The sequence below is a fragment of the Pelobates fuscus genome, chromosome 3 (assembly GCF_036172605.1).
Source record: "Pelobates fuscus isolate aPelFus1 chromosome 3, aPelFus1.pri, whole genome shotgun sequence".
Taxonomy (NCBI): domain Eukaryota; kingdom Metazoa; phylum Chordata; class Amphibia; order Anura; family Pelobatidae; genus Pelobates; species Pelobates fuscus.
This window is the reverse complement of record NC_086319.1, coordinates 395,356,196-395,377,836: the sequence shown is the minus strand read 5'-3', so window position 1 is coordinate 395,377,836 and position 21,641 is coordinate 395,356,196. Positions and strand designations below refer to the sequence as shown.

Below are 21,641 nucleotides of genomic sequence, written 5' to 3'. Positions count from 1 at the left end.
ATCGTGCATGGTGTGGAATTCTCCACGTGACTTACTCTTTGCTAGCTTTATATTTAGGACAATTTGTGGCCTCTTTCAAGTGAGAAGAAAGATGTTAAATTCTCTTCCTAAAGAAGGTGTTTTATGGCATTCAGTAGATGTATTTGAGGATGGCCTCGATGTTCTTGTGGCAAAGCTGGAAACTATGCCACTATAGTATCTAAAGTGGGTATTGTGACACAGCTTGTTGATCCAAGGAGAAATCGGAAATGCAAATATGGAGTTCTAAAGGAATCCTGCTTCCCAATTTGGGGCACAATTGAAAATGACTTCAGGTCTTTCATTTTTTTCCCTTTCTCCTTCATTTGGAACAACAAGGGGAAGAAGGGTGGGTGAATGGTTGAACCTGAGTCTTCTTTTCATCCTGAATTACTTTTGTAACTTTCTGTGATACTGTTCCATGTTTAAATATCAAAGGAGTATGAAACAAGTGCATTTCCAAGCCTACGTAAGTTGCACCTTGTGGCAAATAAGGAAGCGGTATTCAAACGGCGTGATGCGTTTATGGAAGAAAAAAGGAGCTTGATGGCAGCGGTGGGATTCGAACCCACGCCCCCGAAGAGACTGGAGCCTTAATCCAGCGCCTTAGACCGCTCGGCCACGCTACCTGCGCATGTTTTCGGCGGCTGTGTACTCACAACACGCACGCCATTTGGCAGCGTTCTGATCATTTCATTTTCTTTCTTGTCAAAAGGTTGCAAGTCCCGACAATATCTTTCCACACTCATGTGGCACTGCTGGCGGCATAGCTCATTTAGAGCGCCTTCACCTCTACAGGACGGCAAAAATACAAGAAAACTAGATCAATTCTAAAATATTACACATCCCCCTCTATTTATTCTCACACAGAACAAATATTATCCTAATATATATAAATATATATATATATATATATATCAAAAGAGTTTGAAGCGCAAGTTCCTCGTGTTACATTCAGGTGAAAGCTGCTAGCGTGTCAAATGACCACCAACAGGTGCAAACACAAGATAACAATTCACCACCAGCATAGGGAAAGTGCTGTGCCCAGTATTCAGCATTCAAATGCTGCCTCTAGGAAATCAATTCATGAACCTGTTTTGACTGGGAGTAAAGCAAAAAAAAAAGGAGGAACCCTTAAAATGACACGCTAAATTAACAAGAGGACTCTATTTTTGGGTCCCGACCCCCAGGTTAAAAACCACAGAATTCATTTGAAACAGTCAGGAATCCTACAACATGTCAATTTTACCTACTGTAGATCAGCAGGACTTTTCCAGTTTTGGCCATCAACATAATGAAATAATCCAAGTACGGGATATATAGATAATATATGCTAAGCATGCTAAGAATGGGGCGTGTGCCTTGCGCTTTTTATCCAACTCTGGTATGACAAGAGATCTGTGCTTATTCTTCTCCAAAGCAAAAGCAGCATGACCCCGACGTTATTTGAACACGCAACCTTCTGATCTGGAGTCAGACGCGCTACCGTTGCGCCACGAGGTCTCACTGTGCAGGTGGGAGTGGTCGTCAACAGAGTAGCCAACAAAGGTAGGTTATTTCCCCCAACCGACATAAAATTAGATAGATTCTGACATATTAAATATTCAGCCTAAAGAGGAAAGAAAATAAGTACTTTTCTTTTCAGCACAATACCACTGTAATTGAAGGCAAAGCCAAACAGAAAGGCACCAGCTAGCCAGTTTCTGTGTTTGCGGCAATGTGAAGCCATACCGGTTTAATTACATTACAATGGAACATGCAAATGCTGGGGTGAATCGTGCATGGTGTGGAATTCTCCACGTGACTTACTCTTTGCTAGCTTTATATTTAGGACAATTTGTGGCCTCTTTCAAGTGAGAAGAAAGATGTTAAATTCTCTTCCTAAAGAAGGTGTTTTATGGCATTCAGTAGATGTATTTGAGGATGGCCTCGATGTTCTTGTGGCAAAGCTGGAAACTATGCCACTATAGTATCTAAAGTGGGTATTGTGACACAGCTTGTTGATCCAAGGAGAAATCGGAAATGCAAATATGGAGTTCTAAAGGAATCCTGCTTCCCAATTTGGGGCACAATTGAAAATGACTTCAGGTCTTTCATTTTTTTCCCTTTCTCCTTCATTTGGAACAACAAGGGGAAGAAGGGTGGGTGAATGGTTGAACCTGAGTCTTCTTTTCATCCTGAATTACTTTTGTAACTTTCTGTGATACTTTTCCATGTTTAAATATCAAAGGAGTATGAAACAAGTGCATTTCCAAGCCTACGTAAGTTGCACCTTGTGGCAAATAAGGAAGCGGTATTCAAACGGCGTGATGCGTTTATGGAAGAAAAAAGGAGCTTGATGGCAGCGGTGGGATTCGAACCCACGCCCCCGAAGAGACTGGAGCCTTAATCCAGCGCCTTAGACCGCTCGGCCACGCTACCTGCGCATGTTTCCGGCGGCTGTGTACTCCCAACACGCACGCCATTTGGCAGCGTTCTGATCATTTCATTTTCTTTCTTGTCAAAAGGTTGCAAGTCCCGACAATATCTTTCCACACTCAAGTGGCACTGCTGGCGGCATAGCTCATTTAGAGCGCCTTCACCTCTACAGGACGGCAAAAATACAAGAAAACTAGATCAATTCTAAAATATTACACATCCCCCTCTATTTATTCTCACACAGAACAAATATTATCCTAATATATATAAATATATATATATATATATCAAAAGAGTTTGAAGCGCAAGTTCCTCGTGTTACATTCAGGTGAAAGCTGCTAGCGTGTCAAATGACCACCAACAGGTGCAAACACAAGATAACAATTCACCACCAGCATAGGGAAAGTGCTGTGCCCAGTATTCAGCATTCAAATGCTGCCTCTAGGAAATCAATTCATGAACCTGTTTTGACTGGGAGTAAAGCAAAAAAAAAAGGCGGAACCCTTAAAATGACACGCTAAATTAACAAGAGGACTCTATTTTTGGGTCCCGACCCCCAGGTTATAAACCACAGAATTCATTTGAAACAGTCAGGAATCCTGCAGCATGTCAATTTTACCTACTGTAGATCAGCAGGACTTTTCCAGTTTTGGCCATCAACATAATGAAATAATCCAAGTACGGGATATATAGATAATATATGCTAAGCATGCTAAGAATGGGGCGTGTGCCTTGCGCTTTTTATACAACTCTGGTATGACAAGAGATCTGTGCTTATTCTTCTCCAAAGCAAAAGCAGCATGACCCCGACGTGATTTGAACACGCAACCTTCTGATCTGGAGTCAGACGCGCTACCGTTGCGCCACGAGGTCTCACTGTGCAGGTGGGAGTGGTCGTCAACAGAGTAGCCAACAACGGTAGGTTATTTCCCCCAACCGACATAAAATTAGATAGATTCTGACATATTAAATATTCAGCCTAAAGAGGAAAGAAAATAAGTACTTTTCTTTTCAGCACAATACCACTGTAATTGAAGGCAAAGCCAAACAGAAAGGCACCAGCTAGCCAGTTTCTGTGTTTGCGGCAATGTGAAGCCATACCGGTTTAATTACATTACAATGGAACATGCAAATGCTGGGGTGAATCGTGCATGGTGTGGAATTCTCCACGTGACTTACTCTTTGCTAGCTTTATATTTAGGACAATTTGTGGCCTCTTTCAAGTGAGAAGAAAGATGTTAAATTCTCTTCCTAAAGAAGGTGTTTTATGGCATTCAGTAGATGTATTTGAGGATGGCCTCGATGTTCTTGTGGCAAAGCTGGAAACTATGCCACTATAGTATCTAAAGTGGGTATTGTGACACAGCTTGTTGATCCAAGGAGAAATCGGAAATGCAAATATGGAGTTCTAAAGGAATCCTGCTTCCCAATTTGGGGCACAATTGAAAATGACTTCAGGTCTTTCATTTTTTTCCCTTTCTCCTTCATTTGGAACAACAAGGGGAAGAAGGGTGGGTGAATGGTTGAACCTGAGTCTTCTTTTCATCCTGAATTACTTTTGTAACTTTCTGTGATACTGTTCCATGTTTAAAGATCAAAGGAGTATGAAACAAGTGCATTTCCAAGCCTACGTAAGTTGCACCTTGTGGCAAATAAGGAAGCGGTATTCAAACGGCGTGATGCGTTTATGGAAGAAAAAAGGAGCTTGATGGCAGCGGTGGGATTCGAACCCACGCCCCCGAAGAGACTGGAGCCTTAATCCAGCGCCTTAGACCGCTCGGCCACGCTACCTGCGCATGTTTTCGGCGGCTGTGTACTCACAACACGCACGCCATTTGGCAGCGTTCTGATCATTTCATTTTCTTTCTTGTCAAAAGGTTGCAAGTCCCGACAATATCTTTCCACACTCATGTGGCACTGCTGGCGGCATAGCTCATTTAGAGCGCCTTCACCTCTACAGGACGGCAAAAATACAAGAAAACTAGATCAATTCTAAAATATTACACATCCCCCTCTATTTATTCTCACACAGAACAAATATTATCATAATATATATAAATATATATATATATATATCAAAAGAGTTTGAAGCGCAAGTTCCTCGTGTTACATTCAGGTGAAAGCTGCTAGCGTGTCAAATGACCACCAACAGGTGCAAACACAAGATAACAATTCACCACCAGCATAGGGAAAGTGCTGTGCCCAGTATTCAGCATTCAAATGCTGCCTCTAGGAAATCAATTCATGAACCTGTTTTGACTGGGAGTAAAGCAAAAAAAAAAAGTCGGAACCCTTAAAATGACACGCTAAATTAACAAGAGGACTCTATTTTTGGGTCCCGACCCCCAGGTTATAAACCACAGAATTCATTTGAAACAGTCAGGAATCCTGCAGCATGTCAATTTTACCTACTGTAGATCAGCAGGACTTTTCCAGTTTTGGCCATCAACATAATGAAATAATCCAAGTACGGGATATATAGATAATATATGCTAAGCATGCTAAGAATGGGGCGTGTGCCTTGCGCTTTTTATACAACTCTGGTATGACAAGAGATCTGTGCTTATTCTTCTCCAAAGCAAAAGCAGCATGACCCCGACGTGATTTGAACACGCAACCTTCTGATCTGGAGTCAGACGCGCTACCGTTGCGCCACGAGGTCTCACTGTGCAGGTGGGAGTGGTCGTCAACAGAGTAGCCAACAAAGGTAGGTTATTTCCCCCAACCGACATAAAATTAGATAGATTCTGACATATTAAATATTCAGCCTAAAGAGGAAAGAAAATAAGTACTTTTCTTTTCAGCACAATACCACTGTAATTGAAGGCAAAGCCAAACAGAAAGGCACCAGCTAGCCAGTTTCTGTGTTTGCGGCAATGTGAAGCCATACCGGTTTAATTACATTACAATGGAACATGCAAATGCTGGGGTGAATCGTGCATGGTGTGGAATTCTCCACGTGACTTACTCTTTGCTAGCTTTATATTTAGGACAATTTGTGGCCTCTTTCAAGTGAGAAGAAAGATGTTAAATTCTCTTCCTAAAGAAGGTGTTTTATGGCATTCAGTAGATGTATTTGAGGATGGCCTCGATGTTCTTGTGGCAAAGCTGGAAACTATGCCACTATAGTATCTAAAGTGGGTATTGTGACACAGCTTGTTGATCCAAGGAGAAATCGGAAATGCAAATATGGAGTTCTAAAGGAATCCTGCTTCCCAATTTGGGGCACAATTGAAAATGACTTCAGGTCTTTCATTTTTTTCCCTTTCTCCTTCATTTGGAACAACAAGGGGAAGAAGGGTGGGTGAATGGTTGAACCTGAGTCTTCTTTTCATCCTGAATTACTTTTGTAACTTTCTGTGATACTGTTCCATGTTTAAATATCAAAGGAGTATGAAACAAGTGCATTTCCAAGCCTACGTAAGTTGCACCTTGTGGCAAATAAGGAAGCGGTATTCAAACGGCGTGATGCGTTTATGGAAGAAAAAAGGAGCTTGATGGCAGCGGTGGGATTCGAACCCACGCCCCCGAAGAGACTGGAGCCTTAATCCAGCGCCTTAGACCGCTCGGCCACGCTACCTGCGCATGTTTCCGGCGGCTGTGTACTCACAACACGCACGCCATTTGGCAGCGTTCTGATCATTTCATTTTCTTTCTTGTCAAAAGGTTGCAAGTCCCGACAATATCTTTCCACACTCATGTGGCACTGCTGGCGGCATAGCTCATTTAGAGCGCCTTCACCTCTACAGGACGGCAAAAATACAAGAAAACTAGATCAATTCTAAAATATTACACATCCCCCTCTATTTATTCTCACACAGAACAAATATTATCCTAATATATATAAATATATATATATATATATATCAAAAGAGTTTGAAGCGCAAGTTCCTCGTGTTACATTCAGGTGAAAGCTGCTAGCGTGTCAAATGACCACCAACAGGTGCAAACACAAGATAACAATTCACCACCAGCATAGGGAAAGTGCTGTGCCCAGTATTCAGCATTCAAATGCTGCCTCTAGGAAATCAATTCATGAACCTGTTTTGACTGGGAGTAAAGCAAAAAAAAAAGGAGGAACCCTTAAAATGACACGCTAAATTAACAAGAGGACTCTATTTTTGGGTCCCGACCCCCAGGTTAAAAACCACAGAATTCATTTGAAACATTCAGGAATCCTGCAGCATGTCAATTTTACCTACTGTAGATCAGCAGGACTTTTCCAGTTTTGGCCATCAACATAATGAAATAATCCAAGTACGGGATATATAGATAATATATGCTAAGCATGCTAAGAATGGGGCATGTGCCTTGCGCTTTTTATCCAACTCTGGTATGACAAGAGATCTGTGCTTATTCTTCTCCAAAGCAAAAGCAGCATGACCCCGACGTGATTTGAACACGCAACCTTCTGATCTGGAGTCAGACGCGCTACCGTTGCGCCACGAGGTCTCACTGTGCAGGTGGGAGTGGTCGTCAACAGAGTAGCCAACAAAGGTAGGTTATTTCCCCCAACCGACATAAAATTAGATAGATTCTGACATATTAAATATTCAGCCTAAAGAGGAAAGAAAATAAGTACTTTTCTTTTCAGCACAATACCACTGTAATTGAAGGCAAAGCCAAACAGAAAGGCACCAGCTAGCCAGTTTCTGTGTTTGCGGCAATGTGAAGCCATACCGGTTTAATTACATTACAATGGAACATGCAAATGCTGGGGTGAATCGTGCATGGTGTGGAATTCTCCACGTGACTTACTCTTTGCTAGCTTTATATTTAGGACAATTTGTGGCCTCTTTCAAGTGAGAAGAAAGATGTTAAATTCTCTTCCTAAAGAAGGTGTTTTATGGCATTCAGTAGATGTATTTGAGGATGGCCTCGATGTTCTTGTGGCAAAGCTGGAAACTATGCCACTATAGTATCTAAAGTGGGTATTGTGACACAGCTTGTTGATCCAAGGAGAAATCGGAAATGCAAATATGGAGTTCTAAAGGAATCCTGCTTCCCAATTTGGGGCACAATTGAAAATGACTTCAGGTCTTTCATTTTTTTCCCTTTCTCCTTCATTTGGAACAACAAGGGGAAGAAGGGTGGGTGAATGGTTGAACCTGAGTCTTCTTTTCATCCTGAATTACTTTTGTAACTTTCTGTGATACTGTTCCATGTTTAAATATCAAAGGAGTATGAAACAAGTGCATTTCCAAGCCTACGTAAGTTGCACCTTGTGGCAAATAAGGAAGCGGTATTCAAACGGCGTGATGCGTTTATGGAAGAAAAAAGGAGCTTGATGGCAGCGGTGGGATTCGAACCCACGCCCCCGAAGAGACTGGAGCCTTAATCCAGCGCCTTAGACCGCTCGGCCACGCTACCTGCGCATGTTTCCGGCGGCTGTGTACTCACAACACGCACGCCATTTGGCAGCGTTCTGATCATTTCATTTTCTTTCTTGTCAAAAGGTTGCAAGTCCCGACAATATCTTTCCACACTCATGTGGCACTGCTGGCGGCATAGCTCATTTAGAGCGCCTTCACCTCTACAGGACGGCAAAAATACAAGAAAACTAGATCAATTCTAAAATATTACACATCCCCCTCTATTTATTCTCACACAGAACAAATATTATCCTAATATATATAAATATATATATATATATATATATATATATATATCAAAAGAGTTTGAAGCGCAAGTTCCTCGTGTTACATTCAGGTGAAAGCTGCTAGCGTGTCAAATGACCACCAACAGGTGCAAACACAAGATAACAATTCACCACCAGCATAGGGAAAGTGCTGTGCCCAGTATTCAGCATTCAAATGCTGCCTCTAGGAAATCAATTCATGAACCTGTTTTGACTGGGAGTAAAGCAAAAAAAAAAGGAGGAACCCTTAAAATGACACGCTAAATTAACAAGAGGACTCTATTTTTGGGTCCCGACCCCCAGGTTAAAAACCACAGAATTCATTTGAAACAGTCAGGAATCCTACAACATGTCAATTTTACCTACTGTAGATCAGCAGGACTTTTCCAGTTTTGGCCATCAACATAATGAAATAATCCAAGTACGGGATATATAGATAATATATGCTAAGCATGCTAAGAATGGGGCGTGTGCCTTGCGCTTTTTATCCAACTCTGGTATGACAAGAGATCTGTGCTTATTCTTCTCCAAAGCAAAAGCAGCATGACCCCGACGTGATTTGAACACGCAACCTTCTGATCTGGAGTCAGACGCGCTACCGTTGCGCCACGAGGTCTCACTGTGCAGGTGGGAGTGGTCGTCAACAGAGTAGCCAACAAAGGTAGGTTATTTCCCCCAACCGACATAAAATTAGATAGATTCTGACATATTAAATATTCAGCCTAAAGAGGAAAGAAAATAAGTACTTTTCTTTTCAGCACAATACCACTGTAATTGAAGGCAAAGCCAAACAGAAAGGCACCAGCTAGCCAGTTTCTGTGTTTGCGGCAATGTGAAGCCATACCGGTTTAATTACATTACAATGGAACATGCAAATGCTGGGGTGAATCGTGCATGGTGTGGAATTCTCCACGTGACTTACTCTTTGCTAGCTTTATATTTAGGACAATTTGTGGCCTCTTTCAAGTGAGAAGAAAGATGTTAAATTCTCTTCCTAAAGAAGGTGTTTTATGGCATTCAGTAGATGTATTTGAGGATGGCCTCGATGTTCTTGTGGCAAAGCTGGAAACTATGCCACTATAGTATCTAAAGTGGGTATTGTGACACAGCTTGTTGATCCAAGGAGAAATCGGAAATGCAAATATGGAGTTCTAAAGGAATCCTGCTTCCCAATTTGGGGCACAATTGAAAATGACTTCAGGTCTTTCATTTTTTTCCCTTTCTCCTTCATTTGGAACAACAAGGGGAAGAAGGGTGGATGAATGGTTGAACCTGAGTCTTCTTTTCATCCTGAATTACTTTTGTAACTTTCTGTGATACTGTTCCATGTTTAAATATCAAAGGAGTATGAAACAAGTGCATTTCCAAGCCTACGTAAGTTGCACCTTGTGGCAAATAAGGAAGCGGTATTCAAACGGCGTGATGCGTTTATGGAAGAAAAAAGGAGCTTGATGGCAGCGGTGGGATTCGAACCCACGCCCCCGAAGAGACTGGAGCCTTAATCCAGCGCCTTAGACCGCTCGGCCACGCTACCTGCGCATGTTTCCGGCGGCTGTGTACTCACAACACGCACGCCATTTGGCAGCGTTCTGATCATTTCATTTTCTTTCTTGTCAAAAGGTTGCAAGTCCCGACAATATCTTTCCACACTCATGTGGCACTGCTGGCGGCATAGCTCATTTAGAGCGCCTTCACCTCTACAGGACGGCAAAAATACAAGAAAACTAGATCAATTCTAAAATATTACACATCCCCCTCTATTTATTCTCACACAGAACAAATATTATCCTAATATATATAAATATATATATATATATATATCAAAAGAGTTTGAAGCGCAAGTTCCTCGTGTTACATTCAGGTGAAAGCTGCTAGCGTGTCAAATGACCACCAACAGGTGCAAACACAAGATAACAATTCACCACCAGCATAGGGAAAGTGCTGTGCCCAGTATTCAGCATTCAAATGCTGCCTCTAGGAAATCAATTCATGAACCTGTTTTGACTGGGAGTAAAGCAAAAAAAAAAGGAGGAACCCTTAAAATGACACGCTAAATTAACAAGAGGACTCTATTTTTGGGTCCCGACCCCCAGGTTAAAAACCACAGAATTCATTTGAAACAGTCAGGAATCCTGCAGCATGTCAATTTTACCTACTGTAGATCAGCAGGACTTTTCCAGTTTTGGCCATCAACATAATGAAATAATCCAAGTACGGGATATAACATTTTTATAAATGATCTTGAAGACAGCATTGAAAGTCATGTTTCAGTGTTTGCAGATGACACAAAACTTTGTAAAATAATACAATGTGAGCAAGATATTACTTTGCTGCAGAAGGATTTAGATAGACTGGAGGACTGGGCACTCAAATGGCAGATGAAATTTAATGTTGAAAAATGCAAAGTTATGCACTTCGGCGTAAAGAATACACAAGCAACGTATACCCTTAATGGAAGCGAATTAGGGATAACAACACACGAAAAGGACTTGGGAATTGTTATAGACAACAAACTATGCAACAATGTGCAATGTCAATCAGCAGTGGCCAAGGCCAGTAAGGTATTGTCATGCATGAAAAAGGGCATTCATTCTCGGGACGAGAATATCATTTTGCCTCTCTATAAATCACTGGTAAGACCACATATTGAATATGCTGTGCAATTTTGGGCACCTGTTCTAAAGAAGGATATCATGGCACTAGAAAAAGTGCAGAGGCGGGCTACAAAATTAATAAAAGGATTGGAACATATCAGCTATGAAGAAAGGTTAACAAATTTAAACCTATTTAGTTTAGAAAAACGTCGCCTGAGAGGGGATATGATAACATTATACAAATATATTCGGGGCCAATACAAACCATTGTGTGGAAATCTATTCACAAACCGGACTTTACATAGGACACGAGGCCATGCGTTTAGACTGGAAGAAAGAAGATTTCGTCTAAGGCAAAGGAAAGGTTTTTTTACTGTAAGAACAATCAGGATGTGGAATTCTCTGCCTGAAGAAGTGGTTTTATCAGAGTCCATACAGATGTTCAAACAGCTACTAGATGCATACTTGCAAAGACAGAATATTCAAGGATATAATCTTTCAATGTAGGGTAATAACTGCTTGATTCAAGGATAAATCTGACTGCCATTCTGGGGTCAATAAGGAATTTTTTGTCCTAGCTTGTTGCAAAATTGTGCTTCAAACTGGGTTTTTTTTTTTTTTTTTGGATCAACAGCAAAAAACAGGTGTGAGGAAGGCTGAACTTGATGGACGCAAGTCTCTTTTCAGCTATCTAACTATGTAACTATATATAGATAATATATGCTAAGCATGCTAAGAATGGGGCGTGTGCCTTGCGCTTTTTATCCAACTCTGGTATGACAAGAGATCTGTGCTTATTCTTCTCCAAAGCAAAAGCAGCATGACCCCGACGTGATTTGAACACGCAACCTTCTGATCTGGAGTCAGACGCGCTACCGTTGCGCCACGAGGTCTCACTGTGCAGTTGGGAGTGGTCGTCAACAGAGTAGCCAACAAAGGTAGGTTATTTCCCCCAACCGACATAAAATTAGATAGATTCTGACATATTAAATATTCAGCCTAAAGAGGAAAGAAAATAAGTACTTTTCTTTTCAGCACAATACCACTGTAATTGAAGGCAAAGCCAAACAGAAAGGCACCAGCTAGCCAGTTTCTGTGTTTGCGGCAATGTGAAGCCATACCGGTTTAATTACATTACAATGGAACATGCAAATGCTGGGGTGAATCGTGCATGGTGTGGAATTCTCCACGTGACTTACTCTTTGCTAGCTTTATATTTAGGACAATTTGTGGCCTCTTTCAAGTGAGAAGAAAGATGTTAAATTCTCTTCCTAAAGAAGGTGTTTTATGGCATTCAGTAGATGTATTTCAGGATGGCCTCGATGTTCTTGTGGCAAAGCTGGAAACTATGCCACTATAGTATCTAAAGTGGGTATTGTGACACAGCTTGTTGATCCAAGGAGAAATCGGAAATGCAAATATGGAGTTCTAAAGGAATCCTGCTTCCCAATTTGGGGCACAATTGAAAATGACTTCAGGTCTTTCATTTTTTTCCCTTTCTCCTTCATTTGGAACAACAAGGGGAAGAAGGGTGGGTGAATGGTTGAACCTGAGTCTTCTTTTCATCCTGAATTACTTTTGTAACTTTCTGTGATACTGTTCCATGTTTAAATATCAAAGGAGTATGAAACAAGTGCATTTCCAAGCCTACGTAAGTTGCACCTTGTGGCAAATAAGGAAGCGGTATTCAAACGGCGTGATGCGTTTATGGAAGAAAAAAGGAGCTTGATGGCAGCGGTGGGATTCGAACCCACGCCCCCGAAGAGACTGGAGCCTTAATCCAGCGCCTTAGACCGCTCGGCCACGCTACCTGCGCATGTTTCCGGCGGCTGTGTACTCACAACACGCACGCCATTTGGCAGCGTTCTGATCATTTCATTTTTTTTCTTGTCAAAAGGTTGCAAGTCCCGACAATATCTTTCCACACTCATGTGGCACTGCTGGCGGCATAGCTCATTTAGAGCGCCTTCACCTCTACAGGACGGCAAAAATACAAGAAAACTAGATCAATTCTAAAATATTACACATCCCCCTCTATTTATTCTCACACAGAACAAATATTATCCTAATATATATAAATATATATATATATATATATATCAAAAGAGTTTGAAGCGCAAGTTCCTCGTGTTACATTCAGGTGAAAGCTGCTAGCGTGTCAAATGACCACCAACAGGTGCAAACACAAGATAACAATTCACCACCAGCATAGGGAAAGTGCTGTGCCCAGTATTCAGCATTCAAATGCTGCCTCTAGGAAATCAATTCATGAACCTGTTTTGACTGGGAGTAAAGCAAAAAAAAAGGAGGAACCCTTAAAATGACACGCTAAATTAACAAGAGGACTCTATTTTTGGGTCCCGACCCCCAGGTTAAAAACCACAGAATTCATTTGAAACAGTCAGGAATCCTGCAGCATGTCAATTTTACCTACTGTAGATCAGCAGGACTTTTCCAGTTTTGGCCATCAACATAATGAAATAATCCAAGTACGGGATATATAGATAATATATGCTAAGCATGCTAAGAATGGGGCGTGTGCCTTGCGCTTTTTATCCAACTCTGGTATGACAAGAGATCTGTGCTTATTCTTCTCCAAAGCAAAAGCAGCATGACCCCGACGTGATTTGAACACGCAACCTTCTGATCTGGAGTCAGACGCGCTACCGTTGCGCCACGAGGTCTCACTGTGCAGGTGGGAGTGGTCGTCAACAGAGTAGCCAACAAAGGTAGGTTATTTCCCCCAACCGACATAAAATTAGATAGATTCTGACATATTAAATATTCAGCCTAAAGAGGAAAGAAAATAAGTACTTTTCTTTTCAGCACAATACCACTGTAATTGAAGGCAAAGCCAAACAGAAAGGCACCAGCTAGCCAGTTTCTGTGTTTGCGGCAATGTGAAGCCATACCGGTTTAATTACATTACAATGGAACATGCAAATGCTGGGGTGAATCGTGCATGGTGTGGAATTCTCCACGTGACTTACTCTTTGCTAGCTTTATATTTAGGACAATTTGTGGCCTCTTTCAAGTGAGAAGAAAGATGTTAAATTCTCTTCCTAAAGAAGGTGTTTTATGGCATTCAGTAGATGTATTTGAGGATGGCCTCGATGTTCTTGTGGCAAAGCTGGAAACTATGCCACTATAGTATCTAAAGTGGGTATTGTGACACAGCTTGTTGATCCAAGGAGAAATCGGAAATGCAAATATGGAGTTCTAAAGGAATCCTGCTTCCCAATTTGGGGCACAATTGAAAATGACTTCAGGTCTTTCATTTTTTTCCCTTTCTCCTTCATTTGGAACAACAAGGGGAAGAAGGGTGGGTGAATGGTTGAACCTGAGTCTTCTTTTCATCCTGAATTACTTTTGTAACTTTCTGTGATACTGTTCCATGTTTAAATATCAAAGGAGTATGAAACAAGTGCATTTCCAAGCCTACGTAAGTTGCACCTTGTGGCAAATAAGGAAGCGGTATTCAAACGGCGTGATGCGTTTATGGAAGAAAAAAGGAGCTTGATGGCAGCGGTGGGATTCGAACCCACGCCCCCGAAGAGACTGGAGCCTTAATCCAGCGCCTTAGACCGCTCGGCCACGCTACCTGCGCATGTTTCCGGCGGCTGTGTACTCACAACACGCACGCCATTTGGCAGCGTTCTGATCATTTCATTTTCTTTCTTGTCAAAAGGTTGCAAGTCCCGACAATATCTTTCCACACTCATGTGGCACTGCTGGCGGCATAGCTCATTTAGAGCGCCTTCACCTCTACAGGACGGCAAAAATACAAGAAAACTAGATCAATTCTAAAATATTACACATCCCCCTCTATTTATTCTCACACAGAACAAATATTATCCTAATATATATAAATATATATATATATATATATATATATCAAAAGAGTTTGAAGCGCAAGTTCCTCGTGTTACATTCAGGTGAAAGCTGCTAGCGTGTCAAATGACCACCAACAGGTGCAAACACAAGATAACAATTCACCACCAGCATAGGGAAAGTGCTGTGCCCAGTATTCAGCATTCAAATGCTGCCTCTAGGAAATCAATTCATGAACCTGTTTTGACTGGGAGTAAAGCAAAAAAAAAAGGAGGAACCCTTAAAATGACACGCTAAATTAACAAGAGGACTCTATTTTTGGGTCCCGACCCCCAGGTTAAAAACCACAGAATTAATTTGAAACAGTCAGGAATCCTACAGCATGTCAATTTTACCTACTGTAGATCAGCAGGACTTTTCCAGTTTTGGCCATCAACATAATGAAATAATCCAAGTACGGGATATATAGATAATATATGCTAAGCATGCTAAGAATGGGGCGTGTGCCTTGCGCTTTTTATCCAACTCTGGTATGACAAGAGATCTGTGCTTATTCTTCTCCAAAGCAAAAGCAGCATGACCCCGACGTGATTTGAACACGCAACCTTCTGATCTGGAGTCAGACGCGCTACCGTTGCGCCACAAGGTCTCACTGTGCAGGTGGGAGTGGTCGTCAACAGAGTAGCCAACAAAGGTAGGTTATTTCCCCCAACCGACATAAAATTAGATAGATTCTGACATATTAAATATTCAGCCTAAAGAGGAAAGAAAATAAGTACTTTTCTTTTCAGCACAATACCACTGTAATTGAAGGCAAAGCCAAACAGAAAGGCACCAGCTAGCCAGTTTCTGTGTTTGCGGCAATGTGAAGCCATACCGGTTTAATTACATTACAATGGAACATGCAAATGCTGGGGTGAATCGTGCATGGTGTGGAATTCTCCACGTGACTTACTCTTTGCTAGCTTTATATTTAGGACAATTTGTGGCCTCTTTCAAGTGAGAAGAAAGATGTTAAATTCTCTTCCTAAAGAAGGTGTTTTATGGCATTCAGTAGATGTATTTGAGGATGGCCTCGATGTTCTTGTGGCAAAGCTGGAAACTATGCCACTATAGTATCTAAAGTGGGTATTGTGACACAGCTTGTTGATCCAAGGAGAAATCGGAAATGCAAATATGGAGTTCTAAAGGAATCCTGCTTCCCAATTTGGGGCACAATTGAAAATGACTTCAGGTCTTTCATTTTTTTCCCTTTCTCCTTCATTTGGAACAACAAGGGGAAGAAGGGTGGGTGAATGGTTGAACCTGAGTCTTCTTTTCATCCTGAATTACTTTTGTAACTTTCTGTGATACTGTTCCATGTTTAAATATCAAAGGAGTATGAAACAAGTGCATTTCCAAGCCTACGTAAGTTGCACCTTGTGGCAAATAAGGAAGCGGTATTCAAACGGCGTGATGCGTTTATGGAAGAAAAAAGGAGCTTGATGGCAGCGGTGGGATTCGAACCCACGCCCCCGAAGAGACTGGAGCCTTAATCCAGCGCCTTAGACCGCTCGGCCACGCTACCTGCGCATGTTTCCGACGGCTGTGTACTCACAACACGCACGCCATTTGGCAGCGTTCTGATCATTTCATTTTCTTTCTTGTCAAAAGGTTGCAAGTCCCGACAATATCTTTCCACACTCATGTGGCACTGCTGGCGGCATAGCTCATTTAGAGCGCCTTCACCTCTACAGGACGGCAAAAATACAAGAAAACTAGATCAATTCTAAAATATTACACATAGACATCTCACACAGAACAAATATTATCCTAATATATATAAATATATATATATATATATATCAAAAGAGTTTGAAGCGCAAGTTCCTCGTGTTACATTCAGGTGAAAGCTGCTAGCGTGTCAAATGACCACCAACAGGTGCAAACACAAGATAACAATTCACCACCAGCATAGGGAAAGTGCTGTGCCCAGTATTCAGCATTCAAATGCTGCCTCTAGGAAATCAATTCATGAACCTGTTTTGACTGGGAGTAAAGCAAAAAAAAAAGGAGGAACCCTTAAAATGACACGCTAAATTAACAAGAGGACTCTATTTTTGGGTCCCGACCCCCAGGTTAAAAACCACAGAATTCATTTGAAACAGTCAGGAATCCTGCAGCATGTCAATTTTACCTACTGTAGATCAGCAGGACTTTTCCAGTTTTGGCCATCAACATAATGAAATAATCCAAGTACGGGATATAACATTTTTATAAATGATCTTGAAGACAGCATTGAAAGTCATGTTTCAGTGTTTGCAGATGACACAAAACTTTGTAAAATAATACAATGTGAGCAAGATATTACTTTGCTGCAGAAGGATTTAGATAGACTGGAGGACTGGGCACTCAAATGGCAGATGAAATTTAATGTTGAAAAATGCAAAGTTATGCACTTCGGCGTAAAGAATACACAAGCAACGTATACCCTTAATGGAAGCGAATTAGGGATAACAACACACGAAAAGGACTTGGGAATTGTTATAGACAACAAACTATGCAACAATGTGCAATGTCAATCAGCAGTGGCCAAGGCCAGTAAGGTATTGTCATGCATGAAAAAGGGCATTCATTCTCGGGACGAGAATATCATTTTGCCTCTCTATAAATCACTGGTAAGACCACATATTGAATATGCTGTGCAATTTTGGGCACCTGTTCTAAAGAAGGATATCATGGCACTAGAAAAAGTGCAGAGGCGGGCTACAAAATTAATAAAAGGATTGGAACATATCAGCTATGAAGAAAGGTTAACAAATTTAAACCTATTTAGTTTAGAAAAACGTCGCCTGAGAGGGGATATGATAACATTATACAAATATATTCGGGGCCAATACAAACCATTGTGTGGAAATCTATTCACAAACCGGACTTTACATAGGACACGAGGCCATGCGTTTAGACTGGAAGAAAGAAGATTTCGTCTAAGGCAAAGGAAAGGTTTTTTTACTGTAAGAACAATCAGGATGTGGAATTCTCTGCCTGAAGAAGTGGTTTTATCAGAGTCCATACAGATGTTCAAACAGCTACTAGATGCATACTTGCAAAGACAGAATATTCAAGGATATAATCTTTCAATGTAGGGTAATAACTGCTTGATTCAAGGATAAATCTGACTGCCATTCTGGGGTCAATAAGGAATTTTTTGTCCTAGCTTGTTGCAAAATTGTGCTTCAAACTGGGTTTTTTTTTTTTGTTTTTTTTTTTTTTTTTTGGATCAACAGCAAAAAACAGGTGTGAGGAAGGCTGAACTTGATGGACGCAAGTCTCTTTTCAGCTATCTAACTATGTAACTATATATAGATAATATATGCTAAGCATGCTAAGAATGGGGCGTGTGCCTTGCGCTTTTTATCCAACTCTGGTATGACAAGAGATCTGTGCTTATTCTTCTCCAAAGCAAAAGCAGCATGACCCCGACGTGATTTGAACACGCAACCTTCTGATCTGGAGTCAGACGCGCTACCGTTGCGCCACGAGGTCTCACTGTGCAGGTGGGAGTGGTCGTCAACAGAGTAGCCAACAAAGGTAGGTTATTTCCCCCAACCGACATAAAATTAGATAGATTCTGACATATTAAATATTCAGCCTAAAGAGGAAAGAAAATAAGTACTTTTCTTTTCAGCACAATACCACTGTAATTGAAGGCAAAGCCAAACAGAAAGGCACCAGCTAGCCAGTTTCTGTGTTTGCGGCAATGTGAAGCCATACCGGTTTAATTACATTACAATGGAACATGCAAATGCTGGGGTGAATCGTGCATGGTGTGGAATTCTCCACGTGACTTACTCTTTGCTAGCTTTATATTTAGGACAATTTGTGGCCTCTTTCAAGTGAGAAGAAAGATGTTAAATTCTCTTCCTAAAGAAGGTGTTTTATGGCATTCAGTAGATGTATTTCAGGATGGCCTCGATGTTCTTGTGGCAAAGCTGGAAACTATGCCACTATAGTATCTAAAGTGGGTATTGCGACACAGCTTGTTGATCCAAGGAGAAATCGGAAATGCAAATATGGAGTTCTAAAGGAATCCTGCTTCCCAATTTGGGGCACAATTGAAAATGACTTCAGGTCTTTCATTTTTTTCCCTTTCTCCTTCATTTGGAACAACAAGGGGAAGAAGGGTGGGTGAATGGTTGAACCTGAGTCTTCTTTTCATCCTGAATTACTTTTGTAACTTTCTGTGATACTGTTCCATGTTTAAATATCAAAGGAGTATGAAACAAGTGCATTTCCAAGCCTACGTAAGTTGCACCTTGTGGCAAATAAGGAAGCGGTATTCAAACGGCGTGATGCGTTTATGGAAGAAAAAAGGAGCTTGATGGCAGCGGTGGGATTCGAACCCACGCCCCCGAAGAGACTGGAGCCTTAATCCAGCGCCTTAGACCGCTCGGCCACGCTACCTGCGCATGTTTCCGGCGGCTGTGTACTCACAACACGCACGCCATTTGGCAGCGTTCTGATCATTTCATTTTTTTTCTTGTCAAAAGGTTGCAAGTCCCGACAATATCTTTCCACACTCATGTGGCACTGCTGGCGGCATAGCTCATTTAGAGCGCCTTCACCTCTACAGGACGGCAAAAATACAAGAAAACTAGATCAATTCTAAAATATTACACATCCCCCTCTATTTATTCTCACACAGAACAAATATTATCCTAATATATATAAATATATATATATATATATATCAAAAGAGTTTGAAGCGCAAGTTCCTCGTGTTACATTCAGGTGAAAGCTGCTAGCGTGTCAAATGACCACCAACAGGTGCAAACACAAGATAACAATTCACCACCAGCATAGGGAAAGTGCTGTGCCCAGTATTCAGCATTCAAATGCTGCCTCTAGGAAATCAATTCATGAACCTGTTTTGACTGGGAGTAAAGCAAAAAAAAAAGGAGGAACCCTTAAAATGACACGCTAAATTAACAAGAGGACTCTATTTTTGGGTCCCGACCCCCAGGTTAAAAACCACAGAATTCATTTGAAACAGTCAGGAATCCTACAGCATGTCAATTTTACCTACTGTAGATCAGCAGGACTTTTCCAGTTTTGGCCATCAACATAATGAAATAATCCAAGTACGGGATATATAGATAATATATGCTAAGCATGCTAAGAATGGGGCGTGTGCCTTGCGCTTTTTATCCAACTCTGGTATGACAAGAGATCTGTGCTTATTCTTCTCCAAAGCAAAAGCAGCATGACCCCGACGTGATTTGAACACGCAACCTTCTGATCTGGAGTCAGACGCGCTACCGTTGCGCCACAAGGTCTCACTGTGCAGGTGGGAGTGGTCGTCAACAGAGTAGCCAACAAAGGTAGGTTATTTCCCCCAACCGACATAAAATTAGATAGATTCTGACATATTAAATATTCAGCCTAAAGAGGAAAGAAAATAAGTACTTTTCTTTTCAGCACAATACCACTGTAATTGAAGGCAAAGCCAAACAGAAAGGCACTGCACCAGCTAGCCAGTTTCTGTGTTTGCGGCAATGTGAAGCCATACCGGTTTAATTACATTACAATGGAACATGCAAATGCTGGGGTGAATCGTGCATGGTGTGGAATTCTCCACGTGACTTACTCTTTGCTAGCTTTATATTTAGGACAATTTGTGGCCTCTTTCAAGTGAGAAGAAAGATGTTAAATTCTCTTCCTAAAGAAGGTGTTTTATGGCATTCAGTAGATGTATTTGAGGATGGCCTCGATGTTCTTGTGGCAAAGCTGGAAACTATGCCACTATAGTATCTAAAGTGGGTATTGTGACACAGCTTGTTGATCCAAGGAGAAATCGGAAATGCACATATGGAGTTCTAAAGGAATCCTGCTTCCCAATTTGGGGCACAATTGAAAATGACTTCAGGCCTTTCATTTTTTTCCCTTTCTCCTTCATTTGGAACAACAAGGGGAAGAAGGGTGGGTGAATGGTTGAACCTGAGTCTTCTTTTCATCCTGAATTACTTTTGTAACTTTCTGTGATACTGTTCCATGTTTAAATATCAAAGAAGTCTGAAACAAGTGCATTTCCAAGCCTACGTAAGTTGCACCTTGTGGCAAATAAGGAAGCGGTATTCAAACGGCGTGATGCGTTTATGGAAGAAAAAAGGAGCTTGATGGCAGCGGTGGGATTCGAACCCACGCCCCCGAAGAGACTGGAGCCTTAATCCAGCGCCTTAGACCGCTCGGCCACGCTACCTGCGCATGTTTCCGGCGGCTGTGTACTCACAACACGCACGTCATTTGGCAGCGTTCTGATCATTTCATTTTCTTTCTTGTCAAAAGGTTGCAAGTCCCGACAATATCTTTCCACACTCATGTGGCACTGCTGGCGGCATAGCTCATTTAGAGCGCCTTCACCTCTACAGGACGGCAAAAATACAAGAAAACTAGATCAATTCTAAAATATTACACATCCCCCTCTATTTATTCTCACACAGAACAAATATTATCCTAATATATATATATATATATATATATATATATATCAAAAGAGTTTGAAGCGCAAGTTCCTCGTGTTACATTCAGGTGAAAGCTGCTAGCGTGTCAAATGACCACCAACAGGTGCAAACACAAGATAACAATTCACCACCAGCATAGGGAAAGTGCTGTGCCCAGTATTCAGCATTCAAATGCTGCCTCTAGGAAATCAATTCATGAACCTGTTTTGACTGGGAGTAAAGCAAAAAAAAAAAAGGAGGAACCCTTAAAATGACACGCTAAATTAACAAGAGGACTCTATTTTTGGGTCCCGACCCCCAGGTTAAAAACCACAGAATTCATTTGAAACAGTCAGGAATCCTGCAGCATGTCAATTTTACCTACTGTAGATCAGCAGGACTTTTCCAGTTTTGGCCATCAACATAATGAAATAATCCAAGTACGGGATATATAGATAATATATGCTAAGCATGCTAAGAATGGGGCGTGTGCCTTGCGCTTTTTATCCAACTCTGGTATGACAAGAGATCTGTGCTTATTCTTCTCCAAAGCAAAAGCAGCATGACCCCGACGTGATTTGAACACGCATCCTTCTGATCTGGAGTCAGACGCGCTACCGTTGCGCCACAAGGTCTCACTGTGCTGGTGGGAGTGGTTGTCAA

At 41.4% G+C, this 21,641-nt stretch overlaps 21 non-coding genes across 21 annotated transcripts; all 21 read right to left on the bottom strand.

Moving 5' to 3' along the window:
* Positions 1-565: 565 nt before the first annotated feature.
* Positions 566-647, bottom strand: TRNAL-AAG (transfer RNA leucine (anticodon AAG)). Its single transcript has one exon. It is a non-coding gene; the product is annotated as a tRNA-Leu (tRNA).
* Positions 648-2,357: 1,710 nt separating this feature from the next.
* TRNAL-AAG (transfer RNA leucine (anticodon AAG)) lies at positions 2,358-2,439 on the bottom strand. The gene has a single exon. It is a non-coding gene; the product is annotated as a tRNA-Leu (tRNA).
* A 798-nt stretch (positions 2,440-3,237) lies between these two features.
* Positions 3,238-3,309, bottom strand: TRNAW-CCA (transfer RNA tryptophan (anticodon CCA)). Its single transcript has one exon. It is a non-coding gene; the product is annotated as a tRNA-Trp (tRNA).
* Positions 3,310-4,145: 836 nt separating this feature from the next.
* On the bottom strand, positions 4,146-4,227 carry TRNAL-AAG (transfer RNA leucine (anticodon AAG)). Its single transcript has one exon. It is a non-coding gene; the product is annotated as a tRNA-Leu (tRNA).
* A 799-nt stretch (positions 4,228-5,026) lies between these two features.
* On the bottom strand, positions 5,027-5,098 carry TRNAW-CCA (transfer RNA tryptophan (anticodon CCA)). The gene has a single exon. It is a non-coding gene; the product is annotated as a tRNA-Trp (tRNA).
* An 836-nt stretch (positions 5,099-5,934) lies between these two features.
* On the bottom strand, positions 5,935-6,016 carry TRNAL-AAG (transfer RNA leucine (anticodon AAG)). The gene has a single exon. It is a non-coding gene; the product is annotated as a tRNA-Leu (tRNA).
* An 800-nt stretch (positions 6,017-6,816) lies between these two features.
* On the bottom strand, positions 6,817-6,888 carry TRNAW-CCA (transfer RNA tryptophan (anticodon CCA)). The gene has a single exon. It is a non-coding gene; the product is annotated as a tRNA-Trp (tRNA).
* Positions 6,889-7,724: 836 nt separating this feature from the next.
* On the bottom strand, positions 7,725-7,806 carry TRNAL-AAG (transfer RNA leucine (anticodon AAG)). The gene has a single exon. It is a non-coding gene; the product is annotated as a tRNA-Leu (tRNA).
* Positions 7,807-8,618: 812 nt separating this feature from the next.
* Positions 8,619-8,690, bottom strand: TRNAW-CCA (transfer RNA tryptophan (anticodon CCA)). The gene has a single exon. It is a non-coding gene; the product is annotated as a tRNA-Trp (tRNA).
* Positions 8,691-9,526: 836 nt separating this feature from the next.
* On the bottom strand, positions 9,527-9,608 carry TRNAL-AAG (transfer RNA leucine (anticodon AAG)). Its single transcript has one exon. It is a non-coding gene; the product is annotated as a tRNA-Leu (tRNA).
* Positions 9,609-11,489: 1,881 nt separating this feature from the next.
* On the bottom strand, positions 11,490-11,561 carry TRNAW-CCA (transfer RNA tryptophan (anticodon CCA)). The gene has a single exon. It is a non-coding gene; the product is annotated as a tRNA-Trp (tRNA).
* An 836-nt stretch (positions 11,562-12,397) lies between these two features.
* Positions 12,398-12,479, bottom strand: TRNAL-AAG (transfer RNA leucine (anticodon AAG)). The gene has a single exon. It is a non-coding gene; the product is annotated as a tRNA-Leu (tRNA).
* Positions 12,480-13,280: 801 nt separating this feature from the next.
* TRNAW-CCA (transfer RNA tryptophan (anticodon CCA)) lies at positions 13,281-13,352 on the bottom strand. The gene has a single exon. It is a non-coding gene; the product is annotated as a tRNA-Trp (tRNA).
* Positions 13,353-14,188: 836 nt separating this feature from the next.
* TRNAL-AAG (transfer RNA leucine (anticodon AAG)) lies at positions 14,189-14,270 on the bottom strand. The gene has a single exon. It is a non-coding gene; the product is annotated as a tRNA-Leu (tRNA).
* An 806-nt stretch (positions 14,271-15,076) lies between these two features.
* On the bottom strand, positions 15,077-15,148 carry TRNAW-CCA (transfer RNA tryptophan (anticodon CCA)). The gene has a single exon. It is a non-coding gene; the product is annotated as a tRNA-Trp (tRNA).
* Positions 15,149-15,984: 836 nt separating this feature from the next.
* TRNAL-AAG (transfer RNA leucine (anticodon AAG)) lies at positions 15,985-16,066 on the bottom strand. The gene has a single exon. It is a non-coding gene; the product is annotated as a tRNA-Leu (tRNA).
* A 1,886-nt stretch (positions 16,067-17,952) lies between these two features.
* Positions 17,953-18,024, bottom strand: TRNAW-CCA (transfer RNA tryptophan (anticodon CCA)). The gene has a single exon. It is a non-coding gene; the product is annotated as a tRNA-Trp (tRNA).
* An 836-nt stretch (positions 18,025-18,860) lies between these two features.
* On the bottom strand, positions 18,861-18,942 carry TRNAL-AAG (transfer RNA leucine (anticodon AAG)). The gene has a single exon. It is a non-coding gene; the product is annotated as a tRNA-Leu (tRNA).
* Positions 18,943-19,742: 800 nt separating this feature from the next.
* On the bottom strand, positions 19,743-19,814 carry TRNAW-CCA (transfer RNA tryptophan (anticodon CCA)). Its single transcript has one exon. It is a non-coding gene; the product is annotated as a tRNA-Trp (tRNA).
* Positions 19,815-20,655: 841 nt separating this feature from the next.
* TRNAL-AAG (transfer RNA leucine (anticodon AAG)) lies at positions 20,656-20,737 on the bottom strand. The gene has a single exon. It is a non-coding gene; the product is annotated as a tRNA-Leu (tRNA).
* Positions 20,738-21,541: 804 nt separating this feature from the next.
* On the bottom strand, positions 21,542-21,613 carry TRNAW-CCA (transfer RNA tryptophan (anticodon CCA)). The gene has a single exon. It is a non-coding gene; the product is annotated as a tRNA-Trp (tRNA).
* Between the last annotated feature and the right edge of the window lie 28 nt (positions 21,614-21,641).